Source organism: Rutidosis leptorrhynchoides, chromosome 11, assembly GCF_046630445.1.
Source record: "Rutidosis leptorrhynchoides isolate AG116_Rl617_1_P2 chromosome 11, CSIRO_AGI_Rlap_v1, whole genome shotgun sequence".
NCBI classification, from domain to species: Eukaryota; Viridiplantae; Streptophyta; class Magnoliopsida; order Asterales; family Asteraceae; genus Rutidosis; species Rutidosis leptorrhynchoides.
In genome coordinates, this window is record NC_092343.1 from 44,277,046 (window position 1) to 44,291,059 (window position 14,014).

Genomic DNA, 14,014 nt, shown 5'->3' on the forward strand with positions numbered 1-14,014 from the left:
AGTCATAGTGTACCACAATCCTAATGCTCGAGACTAATATGCAAAAGTCAACAAAAGTAAATTTGACTCAAATTAATTTTCAAAAATCTATACATGATTAATATATAGTTTAAATATCGTCGTTTTATATTTTTAAATATTTTTTAAAAGATTTATTAGAGTAAATAATATAATTTATTTATTAATAAATAAAATTTTATATTAAATTTATATAATAAAATACACTTTTATATATATTAAGTAATAAAATTTATAGAGTTCATTTAATATCATAAAGATAATATGATAGGTATTATTAAAGTAAGTTATTACACGTAGTAAAATATGTTTGTATCACATATTTATTTGATAAAATAATATCTATAATGATAGTAAGTAAAAGTTGTATTATTTTGTAATAAAAATTATTATTATAAAAATATCAATATTTATAATTACTAAGATGACATTATGATAAAACGATAATTCTAATTATGATAACTTTAATATTTACGATAATTTTTAATATTATCTTTAAAATAATAATTCTATTTAAAATAATAATAATAATGATATTTTATAGTAACAATGACATTTCTATTAAAATGATAATTTTTGTTAAAATGATAGTTTTAATACTAACGATACTTTTAATAATAATAGTAATGATAAAACTAATAAGAACAATAATTTTATCTAAATCAATATCTTATAATATTTTAATTTCATCATGATACTCTTACTCATTATTTTCTAATCGTTTCGTTTAATAGCTTTTAATCGTCTTTTATATCGTGTTCATAATAATGATAATAATAGTAATCAAAATAATTAGGTGTTACAAATATTTATTTTAATTACACTAATATTAATAATGATAGTTACTATAACATTATTAACGATAATACTAATAATTATCTTAATGATAATATAGTAATAATAATAATAACAATAACAATAACTATTTTTAAATAATGATATATATATTAATAATGATAATAATAATAATACTAACAATAATAATAATAATAATTGGATAATAATAATAATACTAATTATAACTTTAACGATAATAACGATAGTAATAATAAAAAAAAATAACAATTTTTAATAATAAATTCCTTTTATTGATAAAGATAATAATAATCATAATAATAAGATAAAACTAGAACGACGATAAAAACGACGATAATAATAATCATTTTTAATAAAAATATCGAAAATTCAATTGATTATAACTTCTAATCCGTTCATCGAAACCATTCGATATCTAAAGGAAAAGTTCTTAATTTTTCGCTAGCTTTCCAAGGACATGCATATCGTATACCTTATCTCAACCGCAAGTGTAACTAATTTAAGATTCAACCTAACCTGTCTAAGTGCAATATCAAAAGTACAAGCATGCATAATCCTAAATACTCGAGCACTAGTCAGGGATACACTATTAGTATGTAAAAGTTAAATTATGAGTACTCACGTATCAATATTGAGATTCAATATTGCAGGAAAGGTACGTAGACGCAACGGAAATGATAAACACTATATTGACCTCAAGAGCATACCCATGAACCATACGCAATCACCTCCATAGCTATAACCCATAATTTCCTTAATCCTATCCTACTCGAAAAACAATTTCGAAACCACTCGGACAGCACTCCATCGTAATATTTTATGTATACTAATAATATCTTGAAATAATACGGAGTAAATATATATATGTAAATCGATTGAGAGAGTTTAGAGAAAAATATTTTCAAGTTTCTATGAAATAATGAAACCTATTGAATTCTATTTATAATAGATTTTTAAATTATTAAAGTGAATTATTAAAGTATGAATTATTAAAGTGAATTATTAAAGTATGAATTATTAAAGTGAATTATTAAAGTATGAATTATTAAAGTGAATTATTAAAGTATGAATTATTAAAGTGAATTATTAAAGTGAATTATTAAAGTTAAAGTAAAGTAAAAATAAAGTAAAGGTAAAGTTTAAGTATAGTAAAAGTATAAAACTATGTACGTATAATACGCGTAAAAATATATATAATATTAATTTAAATCATTATATATATTTAATAAAATAAAATATAAATATCGTTATCTTTATCATACTATTTAAGTAATGAGTTGTCAAAAGTGGTTCTAGATATTTATAAAAGTTATATACGTTTTAATAATAAAGTTCTTTTTAAACTGAAAACGTTTTTGTACGTTTGAAACTAAATAGATCAATCGAGTCTTTATGAGATTCAATCTTCCACTATCCTTTGTCTAGTTCTCAATGATTGACAATTTGTTCTTATTTATAAATCACTTTACCATTTTCCGAATATTGTTAAAATGGAAAGATTTCTCAAATCAACGTGGGCCTTTCAACAGAGACTTGTAATCATAATTCAATATATCTGATAATTCAATCATTTGATCTTATCTTCTAATTCCATTGATAAACATTTTGAAGCAGATACAATCATATAAAGTATTTAATATAATATTTTGTTTACGTTTCAAGTTATAATATATATACACATATACATATATAATCATATTCGTTTAATGGTTCGTGAATCGTTGGAACTTGGTCGAGGTTGAATGAATGTATGAACATAGTTTAAAATTCTTGAAATTTAACTTAACAAATATTGCTTATCGTGTCGAAAACATATAAAGATTAAAGTTTAAATTTGGTTGGAAATTTCCGGGTTGTCACAGTGTGGGCCATACACATTGATGATATTGAATTTGGCCCCCGTGCTCTTCCATGTTCCACGAATACCGATAAAGAAATTGGAAACAAACGAGTCAGTAACATCGAAAAAATTAGAATCCCATATAATTAATTGCCCACCCGATTTCCCTACCATTTCTTTTTGAGTAAACCCACAATCATCATTGCCCCACAACACCCGAATCCAATTTGAATCTACAAGATGTAATTTTGTTTCTTGAATAACCACGAAATTGGGTTTTTCCGAGCGACAAATATTTTTCAACCATCCAACTTTACATTCCTTACCAACCCTAAAACCTCTAATGTTTAAAGAGAGAAACTTCATATTCATAAAACTACCATGACACAGGGGATCAAGACAGTGTCTAATGAGTGGATTTTTCCACCCACCTAAGACCTAATGAGTGGATTGATCTCCACTCGGTTCGATGTCCATTATGCGATGATGATATTGAATCGGTGGATCATTCTCTTATCATTTGCAAAGAAGTGTTAAAAGTATGGCGCAAAGTGTTCGATTGGTGGGGTTTTGGTGGTGTATCAAATGTTAGTGTTGGTGATCTCTTCCAAGGTAATTGTGGACAAATAAGTTCGAATGTGGGCAAGAGTATTTGACAAGCAGTGGTGTGGACATGTGACTATCTAATTTGGAAAAATCAGAATTAAAAGGTCTTTAAAAATAAAAGTTGGAATTCCCTAGTTGTGTTGGATGAAATTCAAGTTAAGAGTTTTGAGTGGATCGCAAAGAGGTGCAAATCTAAATTCATCGATTGGCATAATTGGATTCATAATCCATTCAATCTGATCTCGTGATGTATTAGCTAAAGTTATTGCTGAGATGCTTGATTTTTATAACGAAAAAACTTGATATATTAAAATAAAAGGAGTTTCATCAAGATGATGGAGAAGTCTTGGAGAGCACATTACATCAAAGTATAATAAACCAAAAGGGTTAAGTGAATACAAACAAATAAAATACAAGTAAAAAAATGCCTTAATACCTTGGCATCTTAACATATCTTTAGTTTTTTGTATCAGTGCGTATGCTAGTTCAACTCGTGTCTGCTTGTCGGGAAAAAAAAAAGAAAAAGTTTGTCATTACATACAAGGATCATTGCAATATTTTAATTTATGGGACTATTTTGTAGAAGATGGAATAATGAATAAGAATGAATAAATATTTGACTAATATTTGGTTAGAGGCTCTTCGGAACAACCTGGTACCCAAAAAAATAGAGATATTTGTTTGGAAGGCATTAAAGAAAAGAATACCGGTGAGACTCGAACTAGACAAAAGGGGTATCGACCTCCATAGTGTGCATTGCCCAATTTGTGACGATGATTTGGAATCCGTAGATCACGCGCTTATTTTCTGTAAACATGTTATTGACGTTTGGGATCGTGTTTTTAGATGGTGGAACTTGGGTACTTTTCTCATTTCAGTCTACAAGAAATATTCGGAGGAATGGCAGCTGCAAATGTGACACCTACGAGTTTTGGCGCAAAAATTTGGCAAGCTTTAATGTGGGTTTGTGCGTATCTCATTTGGAAAAACCGGAACAAAATGGTGTTCGAAAGCAAGCGTTGGAATGCCCCGGTAGCTCTAAATGAAATACAAGTCAAATCCTTCGATTAGATTTCAACTAGAGCGAGAGGAAGGAAGTTCGATTGGCACGTATGGTTAACCAACCCAAGCATATATCTCACGGCTCCTTAGTTTATTTCTTTGAGCTGCAGTCTTTGCAACTCAAGAACTTGATGTATAGTATGTAATAGTGTCCTGAATATTTGTCGTGTTTCTGTAGTTCTCGAGTTGTTTTGCATGGGTTTATTCTGACCTGTGACCCGTTTCGACCTGTTACCCAAACCGACCCAACCTGATTGATTTTGGCCCGTTTAAAAAATTGACCCGTTTGACCTGTGACCCATTTCAACCCAAAACCATTTTGACCCGTTACCCAAACCGACCCAACCTGACTCGTTTGCCAGGCATAGTTTATTCCTATGCCTCCTGTATGCTTTTAATGGTTAATAAATTCTTTGCTTTTCAGAAAAAAAAATATTTGGTGAGAGGCCATTATATAGATAGGAAAAGAAAACATATTTGATGACGTGGATACTGCTTAGGTGTTACACTATTGATGACATGTACAGATATTTTGGTTATAAACTTGAAAAATAGGAAACAGGAAGTCAGCTTTAAAAGACACCAATGCGTCCTACTCCGTATTAAGCTATTCACCGGTCAATAACCAGACCGAAAGTTGCTGTCAATTTGTTGGTCAGCTGCTCAATTGTATATTGTTCAATCACATCATATCATATGTGAATAGAGCCGGCAGAAAAGGGAATAGAGTGGCAAAAATGTAGAATAAATATTATACTGTACAATAAAAAAGACGATATATATGTTAAATAAACGGGTTGAATAAAGTTTTATTTGTTCATATTATTGGAAGATGAGAATTTTTCTTTTAATTTAGATGCACATAGTTTGCGGATGTAACGTGATTATTTTCGATCATTTTCTTAGCCACTTAAAGATATGTTTTCACAGACCATTTTCTTATATCTTTAACGAGTGACCAGGTCCGGAAATAATATACTATCTCCTTCTTTGTTCGTTTAACTTAACTTATCAGCTAGAGTTGAGGGTGAGACTTGCTATAGTTAATATGTTTGTGCTTGTACGCTCCTTTCTCTCTGCAAGAAGGTACAAGATAAATAGTGGCAAATGTGAGATCAAAAAATATAAAAGGGGTGTTAATTAAGTAGGCTAATTTTAAATATTTTAATGTCTCATACTATAATTATACTATAATTATATTTAGTAGTGTTCTATACCGTAAATTCATAAAACACTAAGCTTTTATTACATAATTAATTGTTACAGAAAATTACAGTTATAACATACTAGGTAGAATCGCCTCTGAAGACAAAAGTTGTGTGTGTTTGTCTGTTTGTTTCATTATATACATTGTTGAGTCGTGGTTAGTTGTTCACCATATATCTTAGTATCATACGATAGAATTCAGGTAACTTTTTACTCCGTATTTGAATACTACGTAAATTGTTGTTTTAGTCAGAATGATCGTTAATGATGTTACTCCATAATCCACTAGCATGTTGCACTACCACAGAAAATGTGTTTAGAAATGGGTTGTTTGGCACTTTAGAGATGGGTTATTGAACCCGTTTCTAAAGGGGACGTTTGTAAAACTTTTAATATGCCGTTTTCTATTCTAGGTGTTTAGAGACGTGTAGTACACTCGAATCTATTTCTAAAAGTGTTTAGACACATGGTTATTATTGCTAACTTGTTTCTGAAACGTTTTAGAGACTAGTTCCACATTAAAACAACTATCTCTATTGTATAGAAGATAGCAAATAAAATTTGGAGGGAAATATATAAATTTTGAGGGAAAGATATAAAATTTGAAGTGCAAGGTATTTATAGTTTCCAATACATTTCACACGGACATATATTAAATAGAAACATAATCATAAATAAACTAGTCAAACTAATACCATATTAATCAAAAACTGAATAATATAAATAAATAAACAAATACAAACTTCCATTTCAATCTTAAATTAGCATACAAAAGAACCAATGTAAAATACCTTCAAAGACTCCATTCATAGTCATACAATTAATACCAACTGTAAAGACCCGTCCTAATTCATCCGGACGAAGTCCATATCGATTATAAACGATTCACAACAGTTGATTACTTCGCGAGGTACTTGATCTCTATATGATACATTTTACAAACATTGCATTCGTTTTTAAAAAAAAAAAAATCTTTCATTTCAACGAAAATTGACGGCATGCATACCATTTTATAATATATCTAACTATAATTGATTTAATAATAATCTTGATGATCTCAACGACTCGAATGCAACGTCTTTTGAAATATGTCATGAATGACTCCAAGTAATATCTTTAAAATGAGCAATTACACAGCGGAAGATTTCTTTCGTACCTGAGAATAAACATGCTTTAAAGTATCAACCAAAAGGTTGTGGTGAGTTCATTAGTTTAACATAAATAATCATTTCATAATTTTAATAGACCACAAGATTTCATATTTTCATTTCTCATAAACATACGTCCCATGCATAGAGACAAAAATATCATTCATATGGATTGAACACCTGGTAACCGACATTTACAATATACATATAAGAATATCCCCATCATTCCGGAATCCTCCTTCGGACATGATATAATTTTCGAAGTACTAAAGCATCCGGTACTTTGGATGGGGCTTGTTGGGCCCAATAGATCTATCTTTAGAATTCGCGTCAATTAGGGTGTCTGTTCCCTAATTCTTAGATTACCAGACTAAATAAGGGGCATATTCGGTTTAATAATCCAGCCATAGAATGTAGTTTCATTTACTCGTGTCTATTTCGTAAAACAGTTATAAAAGCAGCGCATGTATTCTCAGCCCAAAAATATAAAGGGTAAAAAGGCAAATGAAACTCACCTAATGTATTTTGTAGTAAAAATACATATGATAATATGAACAATGCAGGGTTGGCCTCGAATTCACGAACCTATATCATTTGTATTTTTTTATTAATATACATACTTGTAATCGAACAAAAAGATATATGTATTTACCATTAGTGATTTAACTTTTATATTATTAACTTAAATATATATTTTTAATTATTTCATTAAGCGTATTCTTTTTGTATATAAAAAGCATTTGTATAGTTAAGTTATGTATGTTATATATATATATATATATATATATATATATATATATATATATATATATATATATATATATCATTTGTTTGTCAAAACTAGTAATTGTAAAAATACTTAAATTAATATTTGTAATGGTAAAAAAATGATAATACCTGTTGTTACTAATAAAAATAATAATGTTTGTGAAAAATAATAACATAATGTATTGTTTTCAAAGTGTTAATATTATTAATAATCCTAATTCTAATATTAATTATAATAATATTAATGATAAAAATAATACTTATAATAATATTAATAACAGTAGGTTTTAACAAAAATGTAAAGTTTACTAACTAAAATAATGAAAATAATAGTCTTGATAATAATATCTAATACTTAATAATAACAATCTATTTACTAATACTACTAATGGTAATAATATTATTAATAATAATAATAATAATCATAATAATGGAATTTATAATTATAAATGATTACTAATACTTATGTTAATAAATATAATAATAATAATAATAATAATAATAATAATAATAATAATCCATAACTAATATTAATAATAACTATAATAGTACTAATAACAATTATGATAATAAGAATAACAATTACTAATAATAATAATAATAATAATAATAATAATAATAATAATAATAATAATAATAATAATAATAATAATAATAATAATAATAATAATAATTTTTAAAAAGAATATAACTACCTCATAAAGCTTATTAAAAAGATTTGGCAGATGCTAGGATCGAACCAGGGTCACCAGTATACCAGACAACACATCACTCAAACCATTCAGTCCGTTTTGCTTTTTCTGAATTAAACACCCCTAGTTTATTTATAACCCTTGCTTCCTTGTTCTTATTTTATTTCCTCTTTCAAACCACAAATCGACCAAGGCTTTTAGTAATCGGTTTAATCAATTACTAAACACGTTTAAACTCTCCAATTAAAACATAAACGGTGTGTGGGTGACTATAACAATTAAAACGGATAAAAAAATAATTAAACCGACTGTGATACCAACTGTAGAGACCCGTCTTAATCCATCCGGACGAAGTCCATATTGATTATAAACGATTCACAACAGTTAATTACATCGCGAGGTACTTGACCTCTATATGATACATTTTACAAACATTGCATTCGTTTTTGAAAAGACAATCTTTCATTACATTAAAAGTTGTCGGCAGGCATACCATTTCATAATATATCTAACTATAATTGACTTAATAATAATCTTGATGAACGCAATGACTCGAATGCAACGTCTTTTGAAATATGTCATGAATGACTCCAAGTAATATCTCTAAGATGAGCAAATGCACAGCGGAAGATTTCTTTAATACCTGAGAATAAACATGCTTTAAAGTGTCAAGCAAAAGGTTGGTGAGTTCATTAGTTTAACATAAATAATCATTTCCATCATTTTAATAGACCACAAGATTTCCATTTCTCATAAATATACGTCCCATGCATAGAGACAAATAATAATCATTCATATGGTGAACACCTGGTAACCGAAATTAACAAGATGCATATAAGAATATCCCCTATCATTCCGGGAAACCCTTCGGACATGATATAAAACAAATCGAAGTACTAAAGCATCCGGTACTTTGGATGGGGTTCGTCAGGCCCATAGATCTATCTTTAGGATTCGCGTCAATTAGGGTGTCTGTTCCCTAATTCTTAGATTACCAGACTTAATAAAAAGGGGCATATTCGATTTCGATAATTCAACCATAGAATGTAGTTTCAATTACTTGTGTCTATTTCGTAAAACATTTATAAAAGTTGCGCATGTATTCTCAGCCCAAAAATATAAAGGGTAAAAAGGCAAATGAAACTCACCATACTGTATTTTGTAGTAAAAATACATATGACGACATTTAATAAACGTAGGGTTGGCCTCGGATTCACGAACCTATATCATTTGTATATTTATTAATACACATAATCGTAATCGAGCAAAATTATTTATTATATCTTAATTTATATATTATATATTTAGTTTGTGTATATTTTCAAAATGATTAATAACTATATAGTTATATTTATATGTCCATATTTATATACATAATTGTTTAATGTTACATTTAAAAAATCGATAGTTGTAATTTGTAAGTATTTAAATAAATAATCTTAATAGGTTTGGTATATATAGTTATGTGAAATTTAATTATAATTATAGTACATGTAATAAATATATTTAATGTTCAAAATATTTATTTACTAAAATGATAGTTTTTAATAATAATGATTTATTAATAATAATGATTTATTAATAATAATGAGGATAACTTTAAAAAAAAATGGTGATACTAATAATAAGAATGATAATGATAATCTTTTAGTAATAATAATAATGATAAGTTATTTTACTTTTTCAACAAAATTGATAATATTATCTAGTACTTATAACGAATAGTAATAATACTAATATTGTGTAACACCCCAGCTTAACATGACCACAATATTGTCTGCTTTGCCGCAGGCGCACGGCTTTTTCTTGGCGACCACACACGAGAAGCACTTTCCCAGGAGTTCACCCATCCCGGTAGTGCTCTCGCCCGAGCATGCTTAACTGCAACGTACTCGCACATCTGCTCTGCCTGTGATCCCAAAACGCGTTGTGTCATTTAAGCGTGAGTATTACCTTATAATCTCATGATCACTCATGTCTGTGGGCGATGTGGGATTTGCCTAGGGTGTTACATTCACTCCCCTCAGGGACTCATCGTCCTCGATGAGGTTTGCCCCACCACCCCCAACGGTGAAATGTCCCGTTCTTATTGATTAAAAACGTTCCATATTAATTGATTTCGTTGCGAGGTTTTGACCTCTATATGAGACGTTTTTCAAAGACTGCATTCATTTTTAAAACAAACCATAACCTTTATTTCATCAATAAAGGTTTAAAAAGCTTTACGTAGATTATCAAATAATGATAATCTAAAATATCCTGTTTACACACGACCATTACATAATGGTTTACAATACAAATATGTTACATCGAAATCAGTTTCTTGAATGCAGTTTTTACACAATATCATACAAACATGGACTCCAAATCTTGTCCTTATTTTAGTATGCAACAGCGGAAGCTCTTAATATTCACCTGAGAATAAACATGCTTTAAACGTCAACAAAAATGTTGGTGAGTTATAGGTTTAACCTATATATATCAAATCGTAACAATAGACCACAAGATTTCATATTTCAATACACATCCCATACATAGAGATAAAAATCATTCATATGGTGAACACCTGGTAACCGACATTAACAAGATGCATATATAAGAATATCCCCATCATTCCGGGACACCCTTCGGATATGATATAAATTTCGAAGTACTAAAGCATCCGGTACTTTGGATGTGGTTTGTTAGGCCCAATAGATCTATCTTTAGAATTCACGTCAATTAGGGTGTCTGTTCCCTAATTCTTAGATTACCAGACTTAATAAAAAGGGGCATATTCGATTTCGATAATTCAACCATAGAATGTAGTTTCACGTACTTGTGTCTATTTTGTAAATCATTTATAAAACCTGCATGTATTCTCATCCCAAAAATATTAGATTTTAAAAGTGGGACTATAACTCACTTTCACAGATTTTTACTTCGTCGGGAAGTAAGACTTGGCCACTGGTTGATTCACGAACCTATAACAATATATACATATATATCAAAGTATGTTCAAAATATATTTACAACACTTTTAATATATTTTGATGTTTTAAGTTTATTAAGTCAGCTGTCCTCGTTAGTAACCTACAACTAGTTGTCCACAGTTAGATGTACAGAAATAAATCGATAAATATTATCTTGAATCAATCCACGACCCAGTGTATACGTATCTCAGTATTGATCACAACTCAAACTATATATATTTTGGAATCAACCTCAACCCTGTATAGCTAACTCCAACATTCACATATAGAGTGTCTATGGTTGTTCCGAAATATATATAGATGTGTCGACATGATAGGTCGAAACATTGTATACGTGTCTATGGTATCTCAAGATTACATAATATATAATACAAGTTGATTAAGTTATGGTTGGAATAGATTTGTTACCAATTTTCACGTAGCTAAAATGAGAAAAATTATCCAATCTTGTTTTACCCATAACTTCTTCATTTTAAATCCGTTTTGAGTGAATCAAATTGCTATGGTTTCATATTGAACTCTATTTTATGAATCTAAACAGAAAAAGTATAGGTTTATAGTCGGAAAAATAAGTTACAAGTCGTTTTTGTAAAGGTAGTCATTTCAGTCGAAAGAACGACGTCTAGATGACCATTTTAGAAAACATACTTCCACTTTGAGTTTAACCATAATTTTTGGATATAGTTTCATGTTCATAATAAAAATCATTTTCTCAGAATAACAACTTTTAAATCAAAGTTTATCATAGTTTTTAATTAACTAACCCAAAACAGCCCGCGGTGTTACTACGACGGCGTAAATCCGGTTTTACGGTGTTTTTCGTGTTTCCAGGTTTTAAATCATTAAGTTAGCATATCATATAGATATAGAACATGTGTTTAGTTTATTTTAAAAGTCAAGTTAGAAGGATTAACTTTTGTTTGCGAACAAGTTTAGAATTAACTAAACTATGTTCTAGTGATTACAAGTTTAAACCTTCGAATAAGATAGCTTTATATGTATGAATCGAATGATGTTATGAACATCATTACTACCTTAAGTTCCTTGGATAAACCTACTGGAAAAGAGAAAAATGGATCTAGCTTCAATGGATCCTTGGATGGCTCGAAGTTCTTGAAGCAGAATCATGACACGAAAACAAGTTCAAGTAAGATCATCACTTGAAATAAGATTGTTATAGTTATAGAAATTGAACCAAAGTTTGAATATGATTATTACCTTGTATTAGAATGATAACCTACTGTAAGAAACAAAGATTTCTTGAGGTTGGATGATCACCTTACAAGATTGGAAGTGAGCTAGCAAACTTGAAAGTATTCTTGATTTTATGAAACTAGAACTTTTGGAATTTATGAAGAACACTTAGAACTTGAAGATAGAACTTGAGAGAGATCAATTAGATGAAGAAAATTGAAGAATGAAAGTGTTTGTAGGTGTTTTTGGTCGTTGGTGTATGGATTAGATATAAAGGATATGTAATTTTGTTTTCATGTAAATAAGTCATGAATGATTACTCATATTTTTGTAATTTTATGAGATATTTCATGCTAGTTGCCAAATGATGGTTCCCACATGTGTTAGGTGACTCACATGGGCTGCTAAGAGCTGATCATTGAAGTGTATATACCAATAGTACATACATCTAAAAGCTGTGTATTGTACGAGTACGAATACGGGTGCATACGAGTAGAATTGTTGATGAAACTGAACGAGGATGTAATTGTAAGCATTTTTGTTAAGTAGAAGTAGTTTGATAAGTGTCTTGAAGTCTTTCAAAAGTGTATGAATACATATTAAAACACTACATGTATATACATTTTAACTTAGTCGTTAAGTCATCGTTAGTCGTTACATGTAAATGTTGTTTTGAAACCTTTAGGTTAATGATCTTGTTGAATGTTGTTAACCCATTGTTTATTATAACAAATGAGATGTTAAATTGTTATATTATCATGATATTATGATATATAATATATCTCAGTATGATGTATATACAGTTAAATGTCGTTACAACGATAATCGTTACATATATGTCTCGTTTCGAAATCATTAAGTTAGTAGTCTTATTTTTACATATGTATTTCATTGTTAATACACTTAATAATATATTTACTTATCATTTAACATAATTAACCAAGTGTATCAATATCTTAATATGATTCATATGTACCTAGTAAGACGTTGTTATAACGATAATCGTTATATATATCGTTTTCGAGTTTCTTAAATTAATAGTCTCATTTTTATGTATATAACTCATTGTTAAAATACCTAATGAGATACATACTTATAATAAAAACATGTTAACTATATATATAACCATATATATGTCATCGTATAGTTTTTACAAGTTTTAACGTTCGTGAATCACCGGTCAACTTGGGTGGTCAATTGTCTATATGAAACATATTTTAATTAATCAAGTCTTAACAAGTTTAATTGCTTATCATGTTGGAAACATTTAATCATGTAAATATCATTCTCAATTAATATATATAAACATGGAAAAGTTCGGGTCACTACAAACGGCACATGAGTGGCTCTGATACCAACTGAAATGTCCCGTTCATATTGATTATAAACGTTCCATATTAATTGATTTCGTTGCGAGGTTTTGACCTCTATATGAGACGTTTTATAAAGACTGCATTCATTTTTAAAACAACCATAACCTTTATTTTATCAATAAAGGTTTTAAAAACATTACGTAGATTATCAAATAATGATAATCTAAAATATCCTGTTTAAACACGACCATTACATAATGGTTTACAATAGAAATATATTACATCGACATATGTTTCTTGAATCCAGTTTTTACACAATATCATACAAACATGGACTCCAAATCTTGTCCTTATTTTAGTATGCAACAGCGGAAGCTCT